General features: G+C 51.4%; 1 protein-coding gene across 3 annotated transcripts in view; it reads right to left on the bottom strand.

The window, feature by feature from the left end:
• Positions 1–13,695, bottom strand: part of LOC140105828 (ovostatin-like) — a 163,437-nt gene that overhangs the window by 149,197 nt on the left and 545 nt on the right. The window lies entirely within an intron of this gene.

Below are 13,695 nucleotides of genomic sequence, written 5' to 3'. Positions count from 1 at the left end.
GCTGCCTATAACGTTTGTCCTGTGTGATGCTGCCTATAAAGCTCGTCCTGTGTGATGCTGCCTATAACGCTTGTCCTGTGGGATTCTGCCTATAAAGCTCGTCCTGTGTGATGCTGCCTATAGAGCTTGTCATGTGTGATGCTGCCTATAACGCTCGTCCTGTATGATGCTGCCTATAAAGCTCGTCCTGTGTGATACTGCCTATAAAGCTCGTCCTGTGTGATGCTGCCTATAAATCTCGTCCTGTGTGATACTGCCTATAAAGCTCGTCCTGTGTGATGCTGCCTATAACGCTCGTCCTGTGTGATGCTGCCTATAAAGCTCGTCCTGTGTGATGCTGCCTATAAAGCTCGTCCTGTGTGATGCTGCCTATAAATCTCGTCCTGTGTGATACTGCCTATAAAGCTCGTCCTGTATGATGCTGCCTATAAAGCTTGTCCTGTGGGATGCTGCCTATAACGCTCGTCCTGTAGGATGCTGCCTATAAAGCTCGTCATGTAGGATGCTGCCTATTGAGCTTGTCCTGTGTTATGCTGCCTATAACGCTCGTCCTGTGGGATGCTGCCTATAAAGCTTGTCCTGTGTGATGCTGCCTATAAAGCTCGTCCTGTATGATGCTTCCTATAAAGCTCGTCCTGTGTGATGCTGCCTATAAAGCTCGTCCTGTGTGATGCTGCTTATAACGCTCGTCCTGTGTGATGCTGCCTATAACGCTCGTCCTGTGTGATGCTGCCTATAACGCTCGTCCTGTGTGATACTGCCTGCAGAGCCTGTCCTGTGTGATACTGCCTATAAAGCTCGTCCTGTGTGATGCTGCCTATAACGCTCGTCCTGTGTGATGCTGCCTATAACGTTTGTCCTGTGTGATGCTGCCTATAACGCTTGTCCTGTGGGATTCTGCCTATAAAGCTCGTCCTGTGTGATGCTGCCTATAGAGCTTGTCATGTGTGATACTGCCTGTAAAGCTCGTCCTGTGTGATGCTGCCTATAACGCTCGTCCTGTGTGATGCTGCCTATAACGCTCGTCCTGTGTGATGCTGCCTATAATGCTCGTCCTGTATGATGCTGCCTATAAAGCTCGTCCTGTGTGATGCTGCCTATAACGCTCGTCCTGTGTGATGCTGCCTATAACGCTCGTCCTGTGTGATGCTGCCTATAAAGCTCGTCCTGTATGATGCTGCCTATAACGCTCGTCCTGTGTGATGCTGCCTATAACGCTCGTCCTGTGTGATGCTGCCTATAACGCTCGTCCTGTGTGATGCTGCCTATAAAGCTCGTCCTGTGTGATGCTGCCTATAACGCTTGTCCTGTGTGATGCTGCCTATAGAGCTTGTCATGTGTGATGCTGCCTATAACGCTCGTCCTGTATGATGCTGCCTATAACGCTTGTCCTGTGTGATGCTGCCTATAAAGCTTGTCCTGTGTGATGCTGCCTATAAAGCTTGTCCTGTGTGATGCTGCCTATAAAGCTCGTCCTGTGTGATGCTGCCTATAACGCTCGTCCTGTAAGATGCTGCCTATAAAGCTCGTCCTGTAAGATGCTGCCTATAAAGCTCGTCCTTTAAGATGCTGCCTATAAAGCTTGTCCTGTGTGATGCTGCCTATAAGGCTCGTCCTGTAAGATGCTGCCTATAAAGCTCGTCCTGTAAGATGCTGGCTATAAAGCTCGTCCTGTGTGATGCTGCCTATAAAGCTCGTCCTGTGTGATGCTGCCTATAAAGCTTGTCCTGTGGGATGCTGCCTATAAAGCTCGTCCTGTAAGATGCTGGCTATAAAGCTCGTCCTGTGTGATGCTGCCTATAAAGCTCGTCCTGTGGGATGCTGCCTATAAAGCTTGTCCTGTGTGATGCTGCCTATAAAGCTTGTCCAGTGTGATGCTGCCTATAACGCTCGTCCTGTGTGATGCTGCCTATAAAGCTTGTCCTGTGTGATACTGCCTATAAAACTCGTCCTGTGTGATGCTGCCTATAACGCTCGTCCTGTGTGATGCTGCCTATAACGCTCGCCCTGTGTGATGCTGCCTATAACGCTCGTCCTGTGTGATGCTGCCTATAAAGCTTGTCCTGTGTGATGCTGCCTATAAAGCTCGTCCTGTGTGATGCTGCCTATAAAGCTCGTCCTGTAAGATGCTGCCTATAAAGCTCGTCCTTTAAGATGCTGCCTAGAAAGCTCGTCCTGTAAGATGCTGCCTATAAAGCTCGTCCTGTAAGATGCTGGCTATAAAGCTCGTCCTGTGTGATGCTGCCTATAAAGCTCGTCCTGTGTGATGCTGCCTATAAAGCTCGTCCTGTGTGATGCTGCCTATAAAGCTTGTCCTGTGGGATGCTGCCTATAAAGCTCGTCCTGTGGGATGCTGCCTATAAAGCTTGTCCTGTGTGATGCTGCCTATAAAGCTCGTCCTGTAAGATGCTGCCTATAAAGCTCATCCTGTGTGATGCTGCCTATAAAGCTCATCCTGTGTGATGCTGCCTATAAAGCTTGTCCTGTGTGATACTGCCTATAAAGCTTGTCCAGTGGGATGCTGCCTATAACGCTCGTCCTGTGTGATGCTGCCTATAAAGCTTGTCCTGTGTGATGCTGCCTATAGCGCTCGTCCTGTGTGATGCTGCCTATAAAACTCGTCCTGTGTGATGCTGCCTATAACGCTCGTCCTGTGTGATGCTGCCTATAACGCTCGTCCTGTGTGATGCTGCCTATAACGCTCGTCCTGTGTGATGCTGCCTATAACGCTCGCCCTGTGTGATGCTGCCTATAACGCTCGTCCTGTGTGATGCTGCCTATAACGCTCGTTCTGTGTGATGCTGCCTATAAAGCTTGTCATGTGTGATGCTGCCTATAACGCTCGTCCTGTGTGATGCTGCCTATAAAACTTGTCCTGTGTGATACTGCCTATAAAGCTCGTCCTGTGTGATGCTGACTATAACGCTCGTCCTGTGTGATGCTGCCTATAAAGCTCATCCTGTGTGATGCTGCCTATAAAGCTTGTCCTGTGTGATGCTGCCTATAAAGCTCGTCCTGTAAGATGCTGCCTATAAAGCTCATCCTGTGTGATGCTGCCTATAACGCTCGTCCTGTGTGATGCTGCCTATAACGCTCGTCCTGTGTGATGCTGCCTATAAAGCTTGTCCAGTGGGATGCTGCCTATAACGCTCGTCCTGTGTGATGCTGCCTATAAAGCTTGTCCTTTGTGATGCTGCCTATAATGCTCGTTCTGTGTGATGCTGCCTATAAAGCATGTCCTGTGTGATGCTGCCTATAACGCTCGTCCTGTGTGATGCTGCCTATAAAGCTTGTCCTTTGTGATGCTGCCTATAATGCTCGTTCTGTGTGATACTGCCTATAAAGCTTGTCCTGTGTGATGCTGCCTATAAAGCTTGTCATGTGTGATGCTGCCTATAACGCTCGTCCTGTGTGATGCTGCCTATAAAACTTGTCCTGTGTGATACTGCCTATAAAGCTCGTCCTGTGTGATGCTGACTATAACGCTCGTCCTGTGTGATGCTGCCTATAAAGCTCATCCTGTGTGATGCTGCCTATAAAGCTTGTCCTGTGTGATGCTGCCTATAAAGCTCGTCCTGTAAGATGCTGCCTATAAAGCTCATCCTGTGTGATGCTGCCTATAAAGCTTGTCCTGTGTGATGCTGCCTATAAAGCTTGTCCAGTGGGATGCTGCCTATAACGCTCGTCCTGTGGGATGCTGCCTATAAAGCTCGTCATGTAGGATGCTGCCTATAGAGCTTGTCCTGTGTGATGCTGCCTATAGCGCTCGTCCTGTGTGATGCTGCCTATAAAACTCGTCCTGTGTGATGCTGCCTATAACGCTCGTCCTGTGAGATGCTGCCTATAACGCTCGTCCTGTGTGATGCTGCCTATAACGCTCGTCCTGTGTGATGCTGCCTATAACGCTCGTCCTGTGTGATGCTGCCTATAACGCTCGTTCTGTGTGATGCTGCCTATAAAGCTTGTCATGTGTGATGCTGCCTATAACGCTCGTCCTGTGTGATGCTGACTATAAAGCTCGTCCTGTGTGATGCTGACTATAACGCTCGTCCTGTGTGATGCTGCCTATAACGCTCGCCCTGTGTGATGCTGCCTATAACGCTCGTCCTGTGTGATGCTGCCTATAACGCTCGTTCTATGTGATGCTGCCTATAAAACTTGTCCTGTGTGATGCTGCCTATAGCGCTCGTCCTCTGTGATGCTGCCTATAAAACTTGTCCTGTGTGATGCTGCCTATAACGCTCGTCCTGTGTGATGCTGCCTATAATGCTCGTCCTGTGTGATGCTGCCTATAACGCTCGTCCTGTGTGATGCTGCCTATAACGCTCGTCCTGTGTGATGCTGCCTATAACGCTCGTCCTGTGTGATGCTGCCTATAACGTTTGTCCTGTGTGATGCTGCCTATAAAGCTCGTCCTGTGTGATGCTGCCTATAACGCTTGTCCTGTGGGATTCTGCCTATAAAGCTCGTCCTGTGTGATGCTGCCTATAGAGCTTGTCATGTGTGATGCTGCCTATAACGCTCGTCCTGTATGATGCTGCCTATAAAGCTCGTCCTGTGTGATACTGCCTATAAAGCTCGTCCTGTGTGATGCTGCCTATAACGCTCGTCCTGTGTGATGCTGCCTATAAAGCTCGTCCTGTGTGATGCTGCCTATAAAGCTCGTCCTGTGTGATGCTGCCTATAAATCTCGTCCTGTGTGATACTGCCTATAAAGCTCGTCCTGTATGATGCTGCCTATAAAGCTTGTCCTGTGGGATGCTGCCTATAACGCTCGTCCTGTAGGATGCTGCCTATAAAGCTCGTCATGTAGGATGCTGCCTATTGAGCTTGTCCTGTGTTATGCTGCCTATAACGCTCGTCCTGTGGGATGCTGCCTATAAAGCTTGTCCTGTGTGATGCTGCCTATAAAGCTCGTCCTGTATGATGCTTCCTATAAAGCTCGTCCTGTGTGATGCTGCCTATAAAGCTCGTCCTGTGTGATGCTGCTTATAACGCTCGTCCTGTGTGATGCTGCCTATAACGCTCGTCCTGTGTGATGCTGCCTATAACGCTCGTCCTGTGTGATACTGCCTGCAGAGCCTGTCCTGTGTGATACTGCCTATAAAGCTCGTCCTGTGTGATGCTGCCTATAACGCTCGTCCTGTGTGATGCTGCCTATAACGTTTGTCCTGTGTGATGCTGCCTATAACGCTCGTCCTGTGTGATGCTGCCTATAACGCTTGTCCTGTGGGATTCTGCCTATAAAGCTCGTCCTGTGTGATGCTGCCTATAGAGCTTGTCATGTGTGATACTGCCTGTAAAGCTCGTCCTGTGTGATGCTGCCTATAACGCTCGTCCTGTGTGATGCTGCCTATAACGCTCGTCCTGTGTGATGCTGCCTATAATGCTCGTCCTGTATGATGCTGCCTATAAAGCTCGTCCTGTGTGATGCTGCCTATAACGCTCGTCCTGTGTGATACTGCCTATAACGCTCGTCCTGTGTGATGCTGCCTATAAAGCTCGTCCTGTATGATGCTGCCTATAACGCTCGTCCTGTGTGATGCTGCCTATAACGCTCGTCCTGTGTGATGCTGCCTATAACGCTCGTCCCGTGTGATGCTGCCTATAAAGCTCGTCCTGTGTGATGCTGCCTATAACGCTTGTCCTGTGTGATGCTGCCTATAGAGCTTGTCATGTGTGATGCTGCCTATAACGCTCGTCCTGTATGATGCTGCCTATAACGCTTGTCCTGTGTGATGCTGCTTATAAAGCTCGTCCTGTGTGATGCTGCCTATAAAACTCGTCCTGTGTGATGCTGCCTATAAAGCTTGTCCTGTGTGATGCTGCCTATAAAGCTTGTCCTGTGTGATGCTGCCTATAAAGCTCGTCCTGTGTGATGCTGCCTATAACGCTCGTCCTGTAAGATGCTGCCTATAAAGCTCGTCCTGTAAGATGCTGCCTATAAAGCTCGTCCTTTAAGATGCTGCCTAGAAAGCTCGTCCTGTGTGATGCTGCCTATAAGGCTCGTCCTGTAAGATGCTGCCTATAAAGCTCGTCCTGTAAGATGCTGGCTATAAAGCTCGTCCTGTGTGATGCTGCCTATAAAGCTCGTCCTGTGTGATGCTGCCTATAAAGCTTGTCCTGTGGGATGCTGCCTATAAAGCTCGTCCTGTAAGATGCTGGCTATAAAGCTCGTCCTGTGTGATGCTGCCTATAAAGCTCGTCCTGTGGGATGCTGCCTATAAAGCTTGTCCTGTGTGATGCTGCCTATAAAGCTTGTCCAGTGTGATGCTGCCTATAACGCTCGTCCTGTGTGATGCTGCCTATAAAGCTTGTCCTGTGTGATACTGCCTATAAAACTCGTCCTGTGTGATGCTGCCTATAACGCTCGTCCTGTGTGATGCTGCCTATAACGCTCGCCCTGTGTGATGCTGCCTATAACGCTCGTCCTGTGTGATGCTGCCTATAACACTCGTTCTGTGTGATGCTGCCTATAAAGCTTGTCATGTGTGATGCTGCCTATAACGCTCGTCCTGTGTGATGCTGCCTATAAAACTTGTCCTGTGTGATACTGCCTATAAAGCTCGTCCTGTGTGATGCTGCCTATAACGCTCGTCCTGTGTGATTCTGCCTATAACGCTCGCCCTGTGTGATGCTGCCTATAACGCTCGTCCTGTGTGATGCTGCCTATAGCGCTCGTCCTCTGTGATGCTGCCTATAAAGCTCGTCCTGTGTGATGCTGCCTATAAAACTTGTCCTGTGTGATGCTGCCTATAATGCTTGTCCTGTGGGATGCTGCCTATAACGCTCGTCCTGTGTGATGCTGCCTATAACGCTCGTCCTGTGTGATGCTGCCTATAGCGCTCGTCCTCTGTGATGCTGCCTATAAAGCTCGTCCTGTGTGATGCTGCCTTTAACGTTTGTCCTGTGTGATGCTGCCTATAACGCTTGTCCTTTGGGATTCTGCCTATAAAGCTCGTCCTGTGTGATGCTGCCTATAACGCTTGTCCTTTGGGATTCTGCCTATAAAGCTCGTCCTGTGTGATGCTGCCTATAACGCTTGTCCTGTGGGATTCTGCCTATAGAGCTTGTCATGTGTGATGCTGCCTATAACGCTCGTCCTGTATGATGCTGCCTATAAATCTCGTCAAGTGTAATACTGCCTATAAAGCTCGTCCTGTGTGATGCTGCCTATAAATCTCGTCCTGTGTGATACTGCCTATAAAGCTCGTCCTGTGTGATGCTGCCTATAAAGCTCGTCCTGTAAGATGCTGCCTATAACGCTCGTCCTGTATGATGCTGCCTATAAAGCTCGTCCTGTAAGATGCTGCCTATAAAGCTCGTCCTGTGTGATGCTGCCTATAAAGCTCGTCCTGTGTGATGCTGCCTATAACGCTCGTCCTGTATGATGCTGCCTATAACGCTCGTCCTGTGTGATGCTGCCTATAATGCTCGTCCTGTATGATGCTGCCTATAAAGCTTGTCCTGTGTGATGCTGCCTATAACGCTCGTCCTGTGGGATGCTGCCTATAAAGCTCATCCTGTGTGATGCTGCCTATAAAGCTCGTCCTGTGGGATGCTGCCTATAACGCTCGTCCTGTGGGATGCTGCCTATAAAGCTTGTCCTGTGTGATGCTGCCTATAAAGCTCGTCCTGTGGGATGCTGCCTATAATGCTCATCCTGTGGGACGCTGCCTATAACGCTTGTCCTGTGTGATGCTGCCTATAACGCTCGTCCTGTAAGATGCTGCCTATAAAGCTCGTCCTGTGGGATGCTGCCTATAAAGCTTTTCCTGTGTGATGCTGCCTATAACGCTTGTCCTGTGTGATGCTGCCTATAACGCTCGTCCTGTAAGATGCTGCCCATAATGCTCATCCTGTGGGACGCTGCCTATAACGCTTGTCCTGTGGGATTCTGCCTATACCGCTCGTCCTGTGGGATGCTGCCTATAAAGCTTGTCCTGTGTGATGCTGCCTATAAAGCTTTTCCTGTGTGATGCTGCCTATAACGCTCGTCCTGTGGGATGCTGCCTATAACGCTCGTCCTGTGTGATGCTGCCTATAACGCTCGTCCTGTGTGATGCTGCCTATAAAGCTCGTCCTGTGTGATGCTGCCTATAACGCTCGCCCTGTGTGATGCTGCCTTTAACGCTCGTCCTGTGTGATGCTGCCTATAACGCTCGTCCTGTGTGATGCTGCCTATAACGCTCGTTCTGTGTGATGCTGCCTATAACGCTCGTCCTGTGTGATGCTGCCTATAAAACTTGTCCTGTGTGATACTGCCTATAACGCTCGTCCTGTGTGATGCTGCCTATTGCGCTCGTCCTGTGTGATGCTGCCTATAAAGCTCGTCCTGTGTGATACTGCCTATAAAGTTTGGCCTGTAAGATGCTGCCTATAAAGCTCCTCCTGTGTGATACTGCCTATAAAGCTTGTCCTGTGTGATGCTGCCTATAAAGCTCGTCCTGTGTGATGCTGCCTATAAAGCTCATCCTGTATGATGTTGCCTATAAAGCTCGTCCTGTGGGATGCTGCCTATAGCGCTTGTCCTGTGTGATGCTGCCTATAAAGCTCGTCCTGTGTGATGCTGCCTATAATGCTCATCCTGTGGGACGCTGCCTATAACGCTTGTCCTGTGGGATTCTGCCTATACCGCTCGTCCTGTGGGATGCTGCCTATAAAGCTTGTCCTGTGTGATGCTGCCTATAAAGCTCGTCCTGTGTGATGCTGCCTATAAAGCTTGTCCTGTGTGATGCTGCCTATAAAGCTTTTCCTGTGTGATGCTGCCTATAACGCTCGTCCTGTGGGATGCTGCCTATAAAGCTCGTCCTGTGTGATGCTGCCTATAACGCTCGTCCTGTGTGATGCTGCCTATAAAGCTCGTCCTGTTGGATACTGTCTGGAGACCTTGTCCTATGTGATGCTGCCTATAACGCTCGTCCTGTAGGATGCTGCCTATAAAGCTAGTCCTGTGTGATACTGCCTGCAGAGCTGATCCTCGGTGTTACTGCCTGCAGAGCTGGTCCTGTGTGATACTGCCTGCAGAGCTCATCCTGTGTGATACTGCCTGCAGAGCTCGTCCTGTGTGATACTGCCTGCAGAGCTTGTCCTGTGTGATACTGCCTGCAGAGCTCGTCCTGTGTGATACTGCCTGCAGAGCTCATCCTGTGTGATACTGCCTGCAGAGCTGGTCCTGTATGATAATGCCTGCAGAGCTAGTCCTGTGTGATCCTGCCTGCAGAGCTCGTCCTGTGTGATGCTGCCTGCAGAGCTGGTCCTGTGTGATACTGCCTGCAGAGCTCGTCCTGTGTGATACTGCCTGCAGAGCTCGTCCTGTGTGATACTGCCTGCAGAGCTCGTCCTGTGTGATACTGCCTGCAGAGCTAGTCCTGTGTGATACTGCCTGCAGAGCTAGTCCTGTGTGATACTGCCTGCAGAGCTAGTCCTGTGTGATACTGCCTGCAGAGCTAGTCCTGTGTGATACTGCCTGCAGAGCATGTCCTGTGTGATAATGCCTGCAGAGCTCGTCCTGTGTGATACTGCCTGCAGAGCTGGTCCTGTGTGATAATGCCTGCAGAGCTAGTCCTGAGTGATAGTGCCTGCAGAGCTGGTCCTGTGTGATACTGCCTGCAGAGCTCGTCCTGTGTGATACTGCCTGCAGAGCTAGTCCTGTGTGATACTGCCTGCAGAGCTAGTCCTGTGTGATACTGCCTGCAGAGCTCGTCCTGTGTGATACTGCCTGCAGAGCTCGTCCTGTGTGATACTGCCTGCAGAGCTGGTCCTGTGTGATAATGCCTGCAGAGCTAGTCCTGTGTGATACTGCCTGCAGAGCTGGTCCTGTGTGATACTGCCTGCAGAGCTGGTCCTGTGTGATACTGCCTGCAGAGCTCGTCCTGTGTGATACTGCCTGCAGAGCTAGTCCTGTGTGATACTGCCTGCAGATCTCGTCCTGTGTGATACTGCCTGCAGAGCCTGTCCTATGTGATACTGCCTGCAGAGCTCATCCTGTGTGATACTGCCTGCAGAGCTCATCCTGTGTGATACTGCCTGCAGAGCTCATCCTGTGTGATACTGCCTGCAGAGCTCGTCCTGTGTGATACTGCCTGCAGAGCTCGTCCTGTGTGATACTGCCTGCAGAGCTGGTCCTGTGTGATACTGAATGCAGAGCTCATCCTGTGTGATACTGCCTGCAGAGCCGGTCCTGTGTGATACTGCCTGCAGAGCTCGTCCTGTGTGATACTGCCTGCAGAACCTGTCCTATGTGATACTGCCTGCAGAGCTCATCCTGTGTGATACTGCCTGCAGAGCCGGTCCTGTGTGATACTGCCTGCAGAGCTTGTCCTGTGTGATACTGCCTGCAGAGCTAGTCCTGTGTGATACTGCCTGCAGAGCTAGTCCTGTGTGATACTGCCTGCAGAGCTAGTCCTGTGTGATACTGCCTGCAGAGCTCATCCTATGTGATACTGCCTGCAGAGCTGGTCCTGTATGATAATGCCTGCAGAGCTAGTCCTGTGTGATACTGCCTGCAGAGCTCGTCCTGTGTGATACTGCCTGCAGAGCTGGTCCTGTGTGATACTGCCTGCAGAGCTAGTCCTGTGTGATACTGCCTGCAGAGCTCGTCCTGTGTGATACTGCCTGCAGAGCTGGTCCTGTGTGATACTGCCTGCAGAGCTCGTCCTGTGTGATACTGCCTGCAGAGCTAGTCCTGTGCGATACTGCCTGCAGAGCTAGTCCTGTGTGATACTGCCTGCAGAGCTCGTCCTGTGTGATACTGCCTGCAGAGCTCGTCCTGTGTGATACTGCCTGCAGAGCTGGTCCTGTGTGATACTGCCTGCAGAGCTGGTCCTGTGTGATACTGCCTGCAGAGCTAGTCCTGTGTGATACTGCCTGCAGAGCTAGTCCTGTGTGATACTGCCTGCAGAGCTAGTCCTGTGTGATACTGCCTGCAGAGCATGTCCTGTGTGATAATGCCTGCAGAGCTCGTCCTGTGTGATACTGCCTGCAGAGCTGGTCCTGTGTGATAATGCCTGCAGAGCTAGTCCTGTGTGATACTTCCTGCAGAGCTCATCCTGTGTGATACTGCCTGCAGAGCCGGTCCTGTGTGATACTGCCTGCAGAGCTCGTCCTGTGTGATACTGCCTGCAGAACCTGTCCTGTGTGATACTGCCTGCAGAACCTGTCCTGTGTAATACTGCCTGCAGAGCTGGTCCTGTGTGATACTGCCTGCAGAGCTAGTCCTGTGCGATACTGCCTGCAGAGCTAGTCCTGTGTGATACTGCCTGCAGAGCTAGTCCTGTGTGATACTGCCTGCAGAGCTCATCCTGTGTGATACTGCCTGCAGAGCTGGTCCTGTATGATAATGCCTGCAGAGCTAGTCCTGTGTGATACTGCCTGCAGAGCTCGTCCTGTGTGATACTGCCTGCAGAGCTGGTCCTGTGTGATACTGCCTGCAGAGCTAGTCCTGTGTGATAATGCCTGCAGAGCTAGTCCTGTGTGATACTGCCTGCAGAGCTAGTCCTGTGTGATACTGCCTGCAGAGCTCGTCCTGTGTGATAATGCCTGCAGAGCTCGTCCTGTGTGATACTGCCTGCAGAGCTGGTCCTGTGTGATAATGCCTGCAGAGCTAGTCCTGTGTGATACTGCCTGCAGAGCTCGTCCTGTGTGATACTGCCTGCAGAGCTGGTCCTGTGTGATACTGCCTGCAGAGCTCGTCCTGTGTGATACTGCCTGCATTGCTAGTCCTGTGTGATACTGCCTGCAGAACCTGTCCTGTGTGATACTGCCTGCAGAGCTCATCCTGTGTGATACTGCCTGCAGAGCTGGTCCTGTGTGATACTGAATGCAGGGCTCATTCTGTATGATACTGCCTGCAGAGCCGGTCCTGTGTGATACTGCCTGCAGAGCTAGTCCTGTGTGATACTGCCTGCAGAGCTAGTCCTGTGTGATACTGCCTGCAGAGCTCATCCTGTGTGATACTGCCTGCAGAGCTGGTCCTGTATGATAATGCCTGCAGAGCTAGTCCTGTGTGATACTGCCTGCAGAGCTCGTCCTGTGTGATACTGCCTGCAGAGCTCGTCCTGTGTGATACTGCCTGCAGAGCTAGTCCTGTGTGATACTGCCTGCAGAGCTCGTCCTGTGTGATACTGCCTGCAGAGCTGGTCCTGTGTGATACTGCCTGTAGAGCTCGTCCTGTGTGATACTGCCTGCAGAGCTGGTCCTGTGTGATACTGCCTGCAGAGCTAGTCCTGTGTGATAATGCCTGCAGAGCTAGTCCTGTGTGATACTGCCTGCAGAGCTAGTCCTGTGTGATACTGCCTGCAGAGCTCGTCCTGTGTGATAATGCCTGCAGAGCTCGTCCTGTGTGATACTGCCTGCAGAGCTCGTCCTGTGTGATAATGCCTGCAGAGCTAGTCCTGTGTGATACTGCCTGCAGAGCTCGTCCTGTGTGATACTGCCTGCAGAGCTGGTCCTGTGTGATACTGCCTGCAGAGCTCGTCCTGTGTGATACTGCCTGCAGAGCTAGTCCTGTGTGATACTGCCTGCAGAACCTGTCCTGTGTGATACTGCCTGCAGAGCTCATCCTGTGTGATACTGCCTGCAGAGCTGGTCCTGTGTGATACTGAATGCAGGGCTCATTCTGTGTGATACTGCCTGCAGAGCCGGTCCTGTGTGATACTGCCTGCAGAACCTGTCCTGTGTGATACTGCCTGCAGAGCTCGTCCTGTGTGATACTGCCTGCAGAGCTGGTCCTGTGTGATAATGCCTGCAGAGCTCATCCTGTGTGATACTGCATGCAGAGCTAGTCCTGTGTGATACTGCCTGCAGAGCTCGTCCTGTGTGATACTGCCTGCAGAACCTGTCCTGTGTGATACTGCCTGCAGAGCTCATCCTGTGTGATACTGCCTGCAGAGCCGGTCCTGTGTGATACTGCCTGCAGAGCTTGTCCTGTGTGATACTGCCTGCAGAGCTAGTCCTGTGTGATACTGCCTGCAGAGCTGGTCCTGTGTGATACTGCCTGCAGAGCTGGTCCTGTGTGATACTGCCTGCAGAGCTAGTCCTGTGCGATACTGCCTGCAGAGCTAGTCCTGTGTGATACTGCCTGCAGAGCTAGTCCTGTGTGATACTGCCTGCAGAGCTCATCCTGTGTGATACTGCCTGCAGAGCTGGTCCTGTATGATAATGCCTGCAGAGCTAGTCCTGTGTGATACTGCCTGCAGAGCTCGTCCTGTGTGATACTGCCTGCAGAGCTGGTCCTGTGTGATACTGCCTGCAGAGCTCGTCCTGTGTGATACTGCCTGCAGAGCTCGTCCTGTGTGATACTGCCTGCAGAGCTGGTCCTGTGTGATACTGCCTGCAGAGCTCGTCCTGTGTGATACTGCCTGCAGAGCTAGTCCTGTGTGATACTGCCTGCAGAGCTAGTCCTGTGTGATACTGCCTGCAGAGCTCGTCCTGTGTGATACTGCCTGCAGAGCTGGTCCTGTGTGATACTGCCTGCAGAGCTGGTCCTGTGTGATACTGCCTGCAGAGCTCGTCCTGTGTGATAATGCCTGCAGAGCTGGTCCTGTGTGATAATGCCTGCAGAGCTAGTCCTGTGTGATACTGCCTGCAGAGCTCGTCCTGTGTGATACTGCCTGCAGAGCTGGTCCTGTGTGATACTGCCTGCAGAGCTCGTCCTGTGTGATACTGCCTGCAGAGCTAGTCCTTTGTGATACT

This window comes from Engystomops pustulosus, chromosome 11 (assembly GCF_040894005.1).
Source record: "Engystomops pustulosus chromosome 11, aEngPut4.maternal, whole genome shotgun sequence".
NCBI classification, from domain to species: Eukaryota; Metazoa; Chordata; class Amphibia; order Anura; family Leptodactylidae; genus Engystomops; species Engystomops pustulosus.
The sequence above is the reverse complement of the archived record's forward strand: the minus strand, read 5'-3'. Positions and strand labels throughout refer to the sequence as shown.